Source organism: Canis lupus, chromosome 1 (genome assembly GCF_011100685.1).
Source record: "Canis lupus familiaris isolate Mischka breed German Shepherd chromosome 1, alternate assembly UU_Cfam_GSD_1.0, whole genome shotgun sequence".
Classification (NCBI taxonomy): Eukaryota; Metazoa; Chordata; class Mammalia; order Carnivora; family Canidae; genus Canis; species Canis lupus.
Window position 1 is genome coordinate 11,336,643 of NC_049222.1, and position 12,780 is coordinate 11,349,422.

The window sequence follows — 12,780 nt, forward strand, 5'->3', positions numbered from 1 at the left end:
TTATTTTTACCCAGAATAATTTAGGATTGGGGGATTTTTTTTTCTTTTAGATTTTATTTATTTATTCATGAGAGATACACAGAGAGAGGTAGAGACACAGGCAGAAGGAGAAGCAGGCTCCCTGCAGGGAGTCAGATGTGGAGCTTGATCCCTGAACCCCAGGATCATGTCCTGAGCCAAAGGCAAATGCTCAACCACTGAGCCACTCAGGCACCTAGGATTGGGGGATTGTTATAAGAACCTGGAAGATGTATACTATTTCTCATTGATCAAAGATGATAAATAATACTTTATATATTCCTCGTGATGATTTAATGATTAGCACAATGACTAATAATTATTGTATGTATATTATTAATTTGGCCTACTTTTCTTCCATTTAATTTCTGTAAGTACTCCGTATGAATATGTGTAGGTATACAATTAAAATGGAAGAAACTGAGATTTTTAAGAGTAATTAATAGAAAAGTAATGTTTTGTAATGTTTTAATAGTTTTCTAAAATTGCCTCTTATTGCCTATTATGTTAATTCTTTTCATTTCCTTTAAAACTAGAAGGTACCCACATATCACTGAGATGAGCAGAGATTCTGGAATGCCAGAGCATGCCTATCCTTTGATATTTGCTTTATCTAAAGAAAATGGAGCAGACTCAAGACCACAAACTCAGCTCTTAAAAGGAAAACATTAACAATCTATCCAGATAGATCAAATCCCTGGACCAATATAAGGGTTTAGATCCCAGAAATAAGTTAGAAACTGAAAAACATAAGACTTTTTTTTACGCGGAGAGTTTACAATGGAATACATTACATCAGTAATGCCATGCAATAGATGGCCTCAAATTCTTCTCTGCTCTACAAGCCCAGAGGGGAAATAGAGTGATTTTCAATAATGCTGCAAAATAATGGACTCAATTCTCCCCTGCATCTCAGAGAATATGGGTTTCTTAAACACGAAGAAACAGATATCTGCCATTTTCATTCCAGTCCTATATCCCACAATTGAATCTTTCCAAAATTAGGTTTAGAAAAAAAACAGTGATTCACACCAAACAGAGCTACTCATTCAGTTGTAGTGTGTGTGTATCTTTGTAAAATGTAATACTGATACTTAAAAATCTACATGCAAATGTTGAATTAAAAAAACTACATTGGAACAAATTTCATAATAAATCAATAGTTAAAATATTTAATTTTAAAAGTGAAACTATCAATCATTAAAAAATATATCGGGAAGATGGAGAATAAATTTAAAAACAAAGCATACATTTGAATTTATGGCATATTTAATATAAAGATAAAAGGGTAATATCAATGTTATTGATGGCAAAGGTTATTGATTATTTCACATCTTCTAGCCAGTATATTAATTACCTTCTGGTTGTATATCATTTGATTCTTGCATAAGCTATATAGCATAGGTAACTATTATTATCCTTATTTTACAGATGAGGAAGCCAGGCTTCTAGTAATAGAATTAGAAAGGGACTCTTTTGAACCTATATGTGTTTCTAAAGTCTGGGAAGTTAAACCCTACATGATAATGGATTAGTGCATCATAAGCATGTGTGTGTGCCATATGGTTTTCTCCAAATGATTTCATCACTTCATCTCTTACATATAGATAACCATAATATGTAAATGTGTTTAGTATATTTATATTTTGTATACAACATACATTTTATCTATCTATCTATCTATCTATCTATCTATCTATCTATCTATCTACACGTACCTAAGAAGAGATGTTCAAACCAGGAAATTATAACCAGGGAAATGTAAATCAAAATAATATTGAGATACTACGGTACTATCTTATACACACTGCATTATCAAAACCATGTAGTTCGATAATACTAATTGTTTTAAAGGATTTATGCTAAGAATTTAGAAGTAATTTGAATCATATGATACAAGCATTTCAAATATATATTTTTCTTTGCATATATATATATGTACACATACACACACATGCACACACACAAATACATTGCTGATGGGAGTATAAATTGGTGTCATAACTTTGGAAAAAATATTATCTTATAAAGTGAGTATACATAACCCAAGAATATACATAAGAAACACTCTTGTAGTCATACCATAGTAGAGATATATAAAAAAAGGCCCATATACCACTGTTGATAAAAAGGGAGGAAATTGAAAACAAATTAAATATGCATTGAATGGAAGATAGTTAATCAAATATGCTATTTTGACCCAATGGACTATTATACAAAACACTGAACATAATACATGTCCATACAATGACTTAAGTGGATCTCAGTGACATAATATTTAATAAGAAAGTACAAGCCACAAAAGACAACAATGAAAATAACTTTTGAAAAATTAGGTTAATTTAAAAACAAATAAAAGTAATATTTTATTTAGTTGAATACACATATATTTGGCAGATTAATTAAATCAGGAATGAATATAAGGAAACTGGTTGCCTGATCTCAGAGTATAAATAGGGTTATGTAACTTATTGGTAAGTTTATTGTGTTGCATAATGGATCTGTCTGTCTATTGTCTTAGTAAAATAAGTAATATAAAATAGAATAAAAGTGGATAATGGCAATTCTAGGGCAACATATAATACTGTTTAATGAAGCAAGAACTATGATGCATTTTCTTTTATGCATACGACTCCACCTCTAAAAAGAGAAAAGAAGCAGCAGAAATGTTCAAATCCAAATTTCCAGTTTGGCTGGGTTTTATTTCATTCTGACCAGATTTAACAAGAGCCATCCTGCTGGGTATCTGAGCACTGCCATATAAGCAATACTAGCTTTAGCCTCAGCATACACATTACTTTCTCTTGGACTATTCCTAGATGCTCGAAATTCAGGATGTTACTTATATGTATCTCAGACTGCTCTAGGTTGGTTTCTCAAGAAACAGATTCTGAGATTAAGGTTTGTACTCAGGAAGTTGATTGGCAAGCACTTTTAGGAACAAACAAACAAAAACAAAAAACAGAAAAACATCTAACAGAGTGAGGGAAGTAGGTTTTGGCAGAGTTCATCAGAGCTGCCGGGAGCTCTCTGGACAGGTACTCCTTAGGAATAATCTAATAGAGGTAAGGACCTTAGTATTCCCCCTCAAGACCACTCATTGGGTACTGACTTCCCTGGACGAGGTTGCAAACTGTCTGAGCCGGCTTCCTTTGATGCCTGAAGAGGGCTTAGGTGTGAGCTGCCAGTAGCAGAAACTCACCTGGCTGGGGGATGAGTGCCATATCTTGAAGGGGATCTCTGGGCAGCTTACATTTCACACCAGGGCCCCACTGGATTTTTGTTCTGTGCAGAGACATGTCTCGTCTACCTCTATTTGTCAGTGTCTAGCATTGGGACTGACTCCGAGTACATAACCAACAAATGGCTATATTATTATTCATTACCAACGTACACTTTGATTGTTACAATTCTCACCCTACAGTACATCATTATAATTTTATCACACTTCTCCATCCTCAACAAATTTATTTTCCCCATTTTTGATGGCACAACCTGGATTTCTAGCCAGTAAAGTAGTTTGCCTGATGTAAAAACATTGATTGTGATGAACTATAGCCCTCATCGTGGTCTTCTATATTTAAGTCCAATGCTTCTTATCAAATAAAATAAATTTAACTTAGATTGAGCAAAAATCAAGATAGAGACTTCTGGAAAGTTCATGAGAACTAAAAGGCAAATTATCACCCACAAACTGTGGGACAAACAGCACTAGGTAAACTTTTTGCCTAAAAAAGTTAAGTTTTAAAAAGTTTAAACTAACAGCCAGGTAAACTTTTTGCAACCCAGTTAAAAGATACTCTCACAGAAGTGTCTAAGAGTTCTTGTAGAAAAAAGATAGCAAAATTCAAGGAGTCTTTTATCCTTAGTTGCCAACATGACTCACCATATCCTTATAGAAAGTTACATTCACAGGGGGAAAAGCCCCATTTTGGAAAGTAACAATATTAAATAAAAAGCAAGGAATTTAAAAAAAAACCTGCAATAAACATAAGTATATATACAGAAGGAAGCCAAAGAACAAGCAGCCCCAAACATCTATGCCAATAGAGAAGTGAATGAGAATAAAATAAAAAAAAATTATAAAACATGTTTCTTTTTTGATCAAGAGCTAAAAAAAAGAATAAAATTTCAGTGGATTACAGATAAAACTACAGACAGAGATAAAAAGTTAGCTGGCATAAATGAGGATAGAAATACGAAAAGAAATAAAATCAACACTAAAATGATTGCCTTACAATAAAACAAGGCACTCTTGAAAACATAAGACAAAGGATGAGCGATTCTATTTGGAAAAAAGCAGAATTGAAATTATGTGAGGAAAATGAAAGATATCTGTTGCAGGCAAAAGTAGAGTTGAAATAAAAGACTGTGATTTCTCACAAACAGAATTGAACAAACAGGAGATAAAAAATGTTTAAATTCCTTAAAAGTTGCATGACAGAAATCACCCGATTATTTAGATTAGAAGGACCAACATAAACAGGAGAATGCAACATAAGAAATGATGCACACCAAGTTAAGGTTTATAAATTCAAGAACACGGAAATAATTTGAAGGCTAATCAGTGCTCATCTTCTACAAATAACTTGTACTGGAAAAAATTGCTGATGAGTTTTGGACATTATTTAAGTACCAAATTAATAGCGTTAAAAGAGAAGCTGAAGCATATTCAATTTTTTAAAGATTTTACTTATTTATTCGAGAGAGAGAGAGAGAAAGAGAGGCTCCATGCAGGGAGCCAGATGCAGGACTCGATCCCAGGACTCCAGGATCAGGCCCTGGGCTGAAGGCGGCGCTAAACCGCTAATCCACCTGGGCTGCCCGCAAATTTAATTGTTAAGGATTTATTTGAACAAAAAGCAATTCCAATGGGACAGCACCACAGTGGTTAGGAGTGGTCCACCCACAGGAGCCAGGGAAAGCACATTTAAAGAGTAGAAGGAAAAGCAAAGTAAGAAAGTTATTTGTTGTAATTAAGCAGTTGCATTATTTGAGAAAGCCTGATTGGATGTTTGTAATCAGTTGTCCTTAGGTTTCAATTTCTTAACTTTGGGGCATGATCTGCACAGGTTTTGGTTTACTTACTTAGGCTCCTAAAATGTTAAAGCCACCTCAGTTGTTAAAACCTCTGGTTTTAATTGTTATTTTTTTCCCTCTGGGTTTAATTAATTTAACAACAGGATTTCTCCAATAAGTAACAATACATGCCATAACTACTTCTGAGAGATAGAAATTGAGAATTCCCTAAATCCTCAATGAAATAGCCATAAGAGTGAGAATTGAATTCATTCATCTGTTGAACTAGCCTAACTAGTGGTAGTGACTAGATATTAAAAGCAGTACAATAGTGAAATAATTTGGTTTCTTGTTTTCCAAGATCATGGGAGTTCATTTGTACATGAGGTATCTGAAGAGAGACAGGTAGAGAAACAGAGTTGCCGGCTCAATAAGGTGCTCACAGCAACAAATATCTGCTTAAATCACTAAACATTGGAGTCTCTGGGTGGTTCTGAAGGTTAAGTGTCTGACTCCTGATTTAAACTCAGGGTCCTGGGATTGAGCCCCTCATGGGGCTCCACACTTAGCACTCTGAGCTCCTCAAAAAGTCTGCTTGTTTCCCTCTTCCTCTGCCCCTCCCCCTGCTCGTGCTCACACTCTCTCTTTCTCTAATAAATGAATAACTCTTAAAAAAAAAAGTCACTAAACATGTGCAAGTGAAACCAGCAGACACCCCTGCCCTCACATATGCTGCACCACTATTAAGTATGACAATCTGTACATGCCCCTCAGATCTACTGTGCAACCAAGGGCAGCCCCCAAAATTGATCAAAACCTTATCAAAGGGCTCCTGTTCCCCAAATCTGTCCCCAGGATGGCTAGTTCTCTTTCCCTCCCCTCCATTCCCCTGTCTCCTCTCTCCTCCCTTTCTTTCTCCTTCCTCCCCCTCCTCTCCATACACATGAATGAGTAATAAAAGTTCCCACCAGGTAGATTTAATAGGTATAAATAACTTGAAGGGCATAAATGACAGTAAAATGTAGGAGAATCAGAAATAATTCAAGCATTCATTGTCTTTGTTTTAAAGTCATTTATTTTATCGTAATCTAATAAAATTTAATTTCTAATAATGGCTGTGTTTAACAAGCAGTTTGCACAAATTCTGAAAAATTAACAGTTGGTTCTCCTTAGCCTGAAGGAGCTGGCTCTGATGTGCTTCTCAGTAAAGTGGTGGGACACTGGCAAGTGGGGACACTGGGAAAAGCAGATGACCATCACAGACCAGCGATATCAAAACCACTTCTCTGATGAAGATATAATGGTGGTTTTACCACAGTTATGTCATAGACAGAGAGAGACAGCCTTATGATATATTTTTGGAAGCAAAAAATAAGAACTGTCAATACGTTAGATGAAATTAGGGAAGAGTGTATTACATCCAGTGTAAATAAGGAAATATATTTATCAATTAATTCCATAAAAACAGTCCACAATCTCTTATCCAAAATCAGTGGGATCAGATACCTTTCAGATTTTTTTTAAAGAGGTAATCTGGTTCATGTGTGTTAAATGATACCCCCTTTAGGGTAAGGATGATACACTTAAAAATGCATGAATATTCGCATGAGTTGGGTAGATAACCACCAGAAATAGGCCTCCATTAATGAAGGTCAGGTTTTGTTGCAAAAAAGAAAATACTTGTTATATAAATGGAAATATAACCTATTTTCCCGATGTAAAGATTTCAGAAATTTAAAAAAATACAATACCAATACTGTTAGAGTTCTAACAGAGATCTAGTTTTTATATATATAAAGTAAGCACTTTCAGGGTTTACATCTAAATAAAAATACAAAAAAAAGAAAAAAAAAAAACTCCACAAAATCCAATTCTTGTGAGAAAGCAAAATTTGAACCAAAGTCGTAGAGTATCAAACAAAATGGTAAGGAAGATTCATACGGGATACACTGAAGTGATACCTTTTAGAATTCAGGTAAATCTGGTCTCAGAGATATTTGTTTGACACCACAATAAAATCACCTAAAAAAATTACACAAAAATAAATCACAGACAAAAATTAATATTTTAAAAAGGAAACTATAGAAATATTAGAATAGAACACAAAATCTGTGTAATAAGATTAGCCTCACATTGCAAACAAAATAGATTCTATAAGTGAAAAGATTAATGCATCTCATTTTATAAACATTTAAAAACTTGTAGAGCAAAATATCTTATTTAGGTCTCAACACAATGTAACCTTTTGGAAAACATATTTATAATATAAATTAAGGACTAATTTCTCCAACACATCAAGAATTCCAGACATGATAAGAGTAGCAATCATTAAAAATTAAGGAAAACTTCAGAAGTTGACAAAAAATAAATAGATAAATGCACAGGGAATGTGCAAGATAAATTTGTTCTCTTCACTCTACAAAGTCTTTCCCCTTTAGTTATTTCCTTGGGCTCAAAACCTCCTGTAGGTTCCGGGCCTCAGCTGGATATACAAAGATTCCAATTTTCACCAAATCTGGAAGGAGTCTGGGCAGGCTGAGTTTCAGTCCAGTGAGAAACGATTATCATGAGAATTTACATTCCATGTTTTATCAACAAAAGCTACAGGACCATTGGTTCTTGTCAATAATGACATTAATTTAAGTATATCTTTCACGGCATACATTATTTTTTTTCTCACTGACAACATAACCTAAGACTGTATAAAAGGATCAGTGGATGCCCAGAGTTAGGGTGGAGGGAGGAATAAATAGGCAGAGCACGAGGGGTTTTAGGGCAGTAAAACTACTCCTTATGAAATCATAGCAGCAGAGACATGTCATTACACATGTCTCCAAATCATCGCTGTACAACATCTAGAGTGAATCCTAAGGTAACCGATGGTAATAATGATGTGTCAATATAGGTTCATTGATTGCAACAAATGTACTATTTAGGTGGGAGATGTTAATAGTAGGGAGACCAGACATGAGCAAGGGAAGGGGGTCTATGGGAACTCTTCATACTTTATGGTCCTTTTTGCTCTTAATCTAAAATAGCCCTACAAAATAAAATCCATTTAAAAAAATGCTTACTACCTGGCAAGCACTAATCCTTCAATAAATGGCAATTATTATTATTTCCAGTGCAATATTGTTCTACTAGATACAGACTTTATTTTGTCTAGATTTGGTGAAAAATTTTAGAACGTATGGTTACTGACATAAACTTGTATATTCCATAGAATAGGAGCTTTGCCTGGCAAGGACTCTAAATGTATAGTTGAAGCTGAATATGTCTCTTCTTTAAATACTGACATACACATTTTAAAACATGAAACAAGAGCAATCTATGTAGGAAAAATATGACTAACAGACATATGACTACTCAATATGTCTTATGAAAGGCAAGTATATTTAAAAGAGTTATATAAAATATGTGTGCTCTTTCCCCCCCCACTTTATGAGATAGTGCTTCTGTTCTTAAGCAGCAAAACAAAATACAGCAGAGTAAAAATTCTGTTGACTCTAAATTGTCAACAGGCTGAATTCCAAACTGATAGCATGACATTAAGAAGTACTTCACCATTTAAGCTTCAATCTACCTTGCCAACTTCATTTCACACAACTATCCTGTGACCTCCATGGGCCAAATGATTTGGCAGCTCTGAACTTATATTTTCTCATTTTCTCTAAAACAGGAATTATTATGTATGGGCTACTTTGGGGGGAAAAAAGAAAGATGAATAATTCAGCAAAGGGTAGCGCTATCCACCTGAAAATTAATTATTTCCTCCTCTGGGGTGCCAAAGAGTATCATATATATATATATATATATATGAATCTTTCACTAGTAACTTTTTACTGCAAAAATTATTTCTCATATACGAATATAGTTTTCACTAACACTTAAGTGTCATGCAACAGAGGAAAGAACTAAGTTTTGAACTCAAAAATGTTTTATTGGAATTTTCTCTACTAACAACCAAATCATTTCAAGCCAGAATAATGCCAGTATCCTTTAACTTGCTATTCATTAAATGTTAGCTACACAAAGATAAAACTGAAATATAAAAGCTACTGCAATTCTGAAGTGTGTTGTTGCACTTGACAGGATGAGCACTGGGTGTTATAATATATCTTGGCAAATCGAACTCTGCTAAAAAAATATACAAAAAAAAAATGAAGTGTGTTGTATCCTCTTAAATTAAAATGAACTTGATTGAATGAAAATATAATGCATATTTACAGACATTCATTACAAAAGAAATAAAGGCAATGGCAAAAAAAAATATCTAAACCAACAAGCAATCACCTAGTTAACCAAGGAATAACAATTGCTGTTTATGCTCTGGTAAATATTCTTTCATTATTTTCTGTTAAATGAATATATATTTAAAACATATGTAACGTATAGTGCCAGAAAATGACAGAAAGACAATATCGTTTTGTGATGTGCTCTGTTCTCCCTCACAAAGTATTGAATAGACAGGTTTACATAGTCATTCAGCTTAGCAAATATATAATGAGTCCCCATGATGTGCCAGATACTTTTCAGGCACTTGGGATTCAATAAGTAAACAAGATGACAATACCTCTGCTCATGGATTGTACAGTAGGCAAGAGAGTGCCACATTCTACCGGAAACTAGAGTGAGCAAATTGCCTATTTTTAAGTCTTTACTAACTAAAGATGAATCAATATGATAAATAACATCTAATGAGCCCAAAACTTTTTTCCTATCCATATACTTGGCCTTGAATTTTTATGTTTCTCTAGTAGAGTGGCTCATAGATCTAAATCTTCACATTGATTCAATATTATTTCATTAGGCTGATTTTTGTTGTTGTTGTTGACTTGCTCGGTATATGTAAAATGCATAAAACAGATCGTCCTTCAGAGAGTTTTTGCCTCTGTTTATACTTAACTTACAGACTGAAGATTGTGGGTGTCCCTATGTAATAATCCCCTCAAAAAGAGTGGTTGGCTAGAAACACATTTTTGAAGAGCAAAGTAGAGAATATTATATTCAGTTTTAAAAAGACTATCTATCATAGTTCTTGGGACTTAGTCAATGTCCCATAAATGATGGTTTTCTTCCAAATGCCTCTTTAACAAGAATGAATAAGTTCCCATGTAAATATCACCAAAAAATAAAAATAAAAATAAGCCAGACAACTCTAAGTTTAATTTATGCAAGTGTGGGAATGATTGCTTTTCTTCTCATGAGATGACCAAACCAGATAACAAAATGAAAAACAAAAATGTTTTCTAGCATTAAAAACATTGATTCTAAAATTTGTTTTGACATACACATTTTTATAATATTGGATAATTGCTTTTTAAAAATATTCGGTTTGGCTGAATAAAACTGCTTTACTGTTAGGAGTCTGTATATCATGAAATACTTTTAAACAAATAGTGTAAGAACCTTTTTCTTGTTCAGATTACTGTGCATTTCTATGCAGGCATTTGAATAGCATTATTTCTGTTGAATGATTCCAATGTTTACCATTGGGATTTAAGCATGTTCAATTAGCACAAGAAACATTCCCTTACTTGCATTATTTCATATTTTCCTGAAAACTTTTTTAATAGCAGCAATATTTCTATTGAATGGATAACATTCTTTACTGTTGGATTTTAAAAGAGTACTCAAGATGAAATCAGTCATAAACTGGTACATCAATTCTTCCTACATTAGAGGAGCCAACCAACCTTACACTTGTTGATTGAGCTAATAGTATGTTTAAAAATATTTCTATGTTGATGAGAAGTTAAAGATTTGGATCATTGAGTGGGAATTAGATAAAGAGGCTTTCAGAAAGTTTCTAAGTTTTAATTTTATTTTAAAATGATTCTCTTCTATTATCTCTTATTTGGGTACTGCTACTTGTGAAATAGCACATCAAATTCTGTTCTCTGTGTGTGTGTATTTAACTAGGTAAATTTTGTTTGTAATATCAGCCAAGGATGAATCAGAAATGGCTGAGAATTGAAGGAGCAGAACTAAATGAAACACATATAACTGGAAAAACAGTAGGAAAATAAGATAGTGAATGACTGTCAAATAAATTCATAGCTTTCCTTCAAGTTTATTTTTGTGTAAAAGTCATTCTTTAAGGTTACCTGTGGACTAAACTCATCTCGTTGTTACTCAAGCCTAAATTAAAAGAGGAAAATCACCAGATTTACATTTTTATTAATAATGTATTTTAAGTATCCCTTTGGCATTTTAATGAACTAAAACTTAAATGCTTCTCTATTTCATTACATACTTAAAATTTCCTACATGGGGTCACTGCATAGGTTTTCCACAAAGAGATAATTGAAACTTTGAATCAAACAATTTCAGGGAAGACATTTTTCTGTAATGGTTAGTGGCACTTTATTCAAAACTATATGTCCTTTAAAAATTAAAGCCATCGATCAATCTCAATCATTATCTCGGAAACAATTTCATATTCTAACTTTTTACATACTGTTATGCTTCCTAACTCACCATATCATTACTGATTTAAAAATACGAAAATTGAAGAAAGAAGATGTCAATAGGAATGTAGGTAGGGTGTATATCTAACTATGGAGATCTCTAAGAGTCAATTTAAACATGACGTTTTTAGCATTAAGTACACATTGACTTTTATTAATTCCCCCACTTCACCAGTCTTTCAATAATGCCTAGAACAAATGGAAACTCTTATTGGTCAAACTGATTTAATTTGAGTAAACAAAGAAAGACCTAAAAGGCTGAAATAAATTATTCAAGTGAAAGATCATTCTTTGGAAATAAATATCACCTAAAAAGGACTCTTTCTTCTCATTATTTTTATTTTGTCCTCATCCAAAGTGACATTTTAAAACAAAATAAGCCCAATTACATCAAAGGTATGCAACTGTCCATTCCAGTCAAGCCTAAGTTGTTGAGTTTCTATCAGCTACAGAACTAATTGCCCGAGTCCGTAGATGGGTCATTTTTATGCAGTAGCAGTGAAAACTACAATGAGGCATGATTTACTCATTATCTTACCTTCAGGAGTAGTAAAGTATTTTTCAAGAAAAACAGATGTCAGACTCTTGTGACAACTGACTGAAGATGCTTCTGTAACCACAGAAAATACTGGTGTTGAAAGGAGATCCTGTCTCGGAAATAGGAAGCTTAATTAGCCTCATCTCATGACTTAACAAAGGCATCATAAAAATTGGGTACCAAATGTTGGGGAAAAGGGAAACTCAAAAAGCTGTGTTTATATAACATCCTTCAGGCCCACATACTCATTTTTGCCTTATCATGATTGAATGCCCTCTGTGTCCAATGCAGCAAATTAAACTTAAATTTAAGAAGCAAGCATAGCAAGTAAAAGCAGGACAAAATCAACAGAACAGTATTTACAATAGCATTCTAAAAGAAATTAAATACTTGGATATAAATCTAACAAAATAGGTACAGGATGTGTATGCAGAAAACTACAATGATAAAATCGTCAAAGACAATCTAAATAAACAAAGAAAGATTATACAACTCTGCAGAGGAAGACTCACTATTGTTAAGATACCAATTCTTCCCAACTTAATCATCAGTGGTTAATTAAGCTGGATGTTGAGACCGATCCTCAGCCAGTTTGAGCTGCTCCTGCTCTGGAACTCAGGGGCAGAAGGCATCATTCTTAAGTCCTGTCCCAGTAATACTATTGGTTGATACGGTGTTGCTTCCATAGAGTAAGAGGCTATTAATATAACTCAAGAGACTCACTAGGGAGTGTCC

At 33.6% G+C, this 12,780-nt stretch overlaps 1 long non-coding RNA gene across 4 annotated transcripts in view; it reads right to left on the reverse strand.

Annotated features, from left to right (window-relative positions):
* The window catches only part of LOC102154255, a 99,423-nt gene that overhangs the window by 66,609 nt on the left and 20,034 nt on the right, over window positions 1–12,780 (reverse strand). For 3 of the 4 annotated variants that reach the window (XR_005353355.1, XR_005353354.1, XR_005353357.1), the window contains exon 2: window positions 12,046–12,154. This is a non-coding gene — a long non-coding RNA (uncharacterized LOC102154255). Of the gene's footprint in view, window positions 1–6,998; window positions 7,060–12,045; window positions 12,155–12,780 lie in introns of all 4 variants that reach the window. The other variant, XR_005353356.1, reaches the window with a different exon arrangement.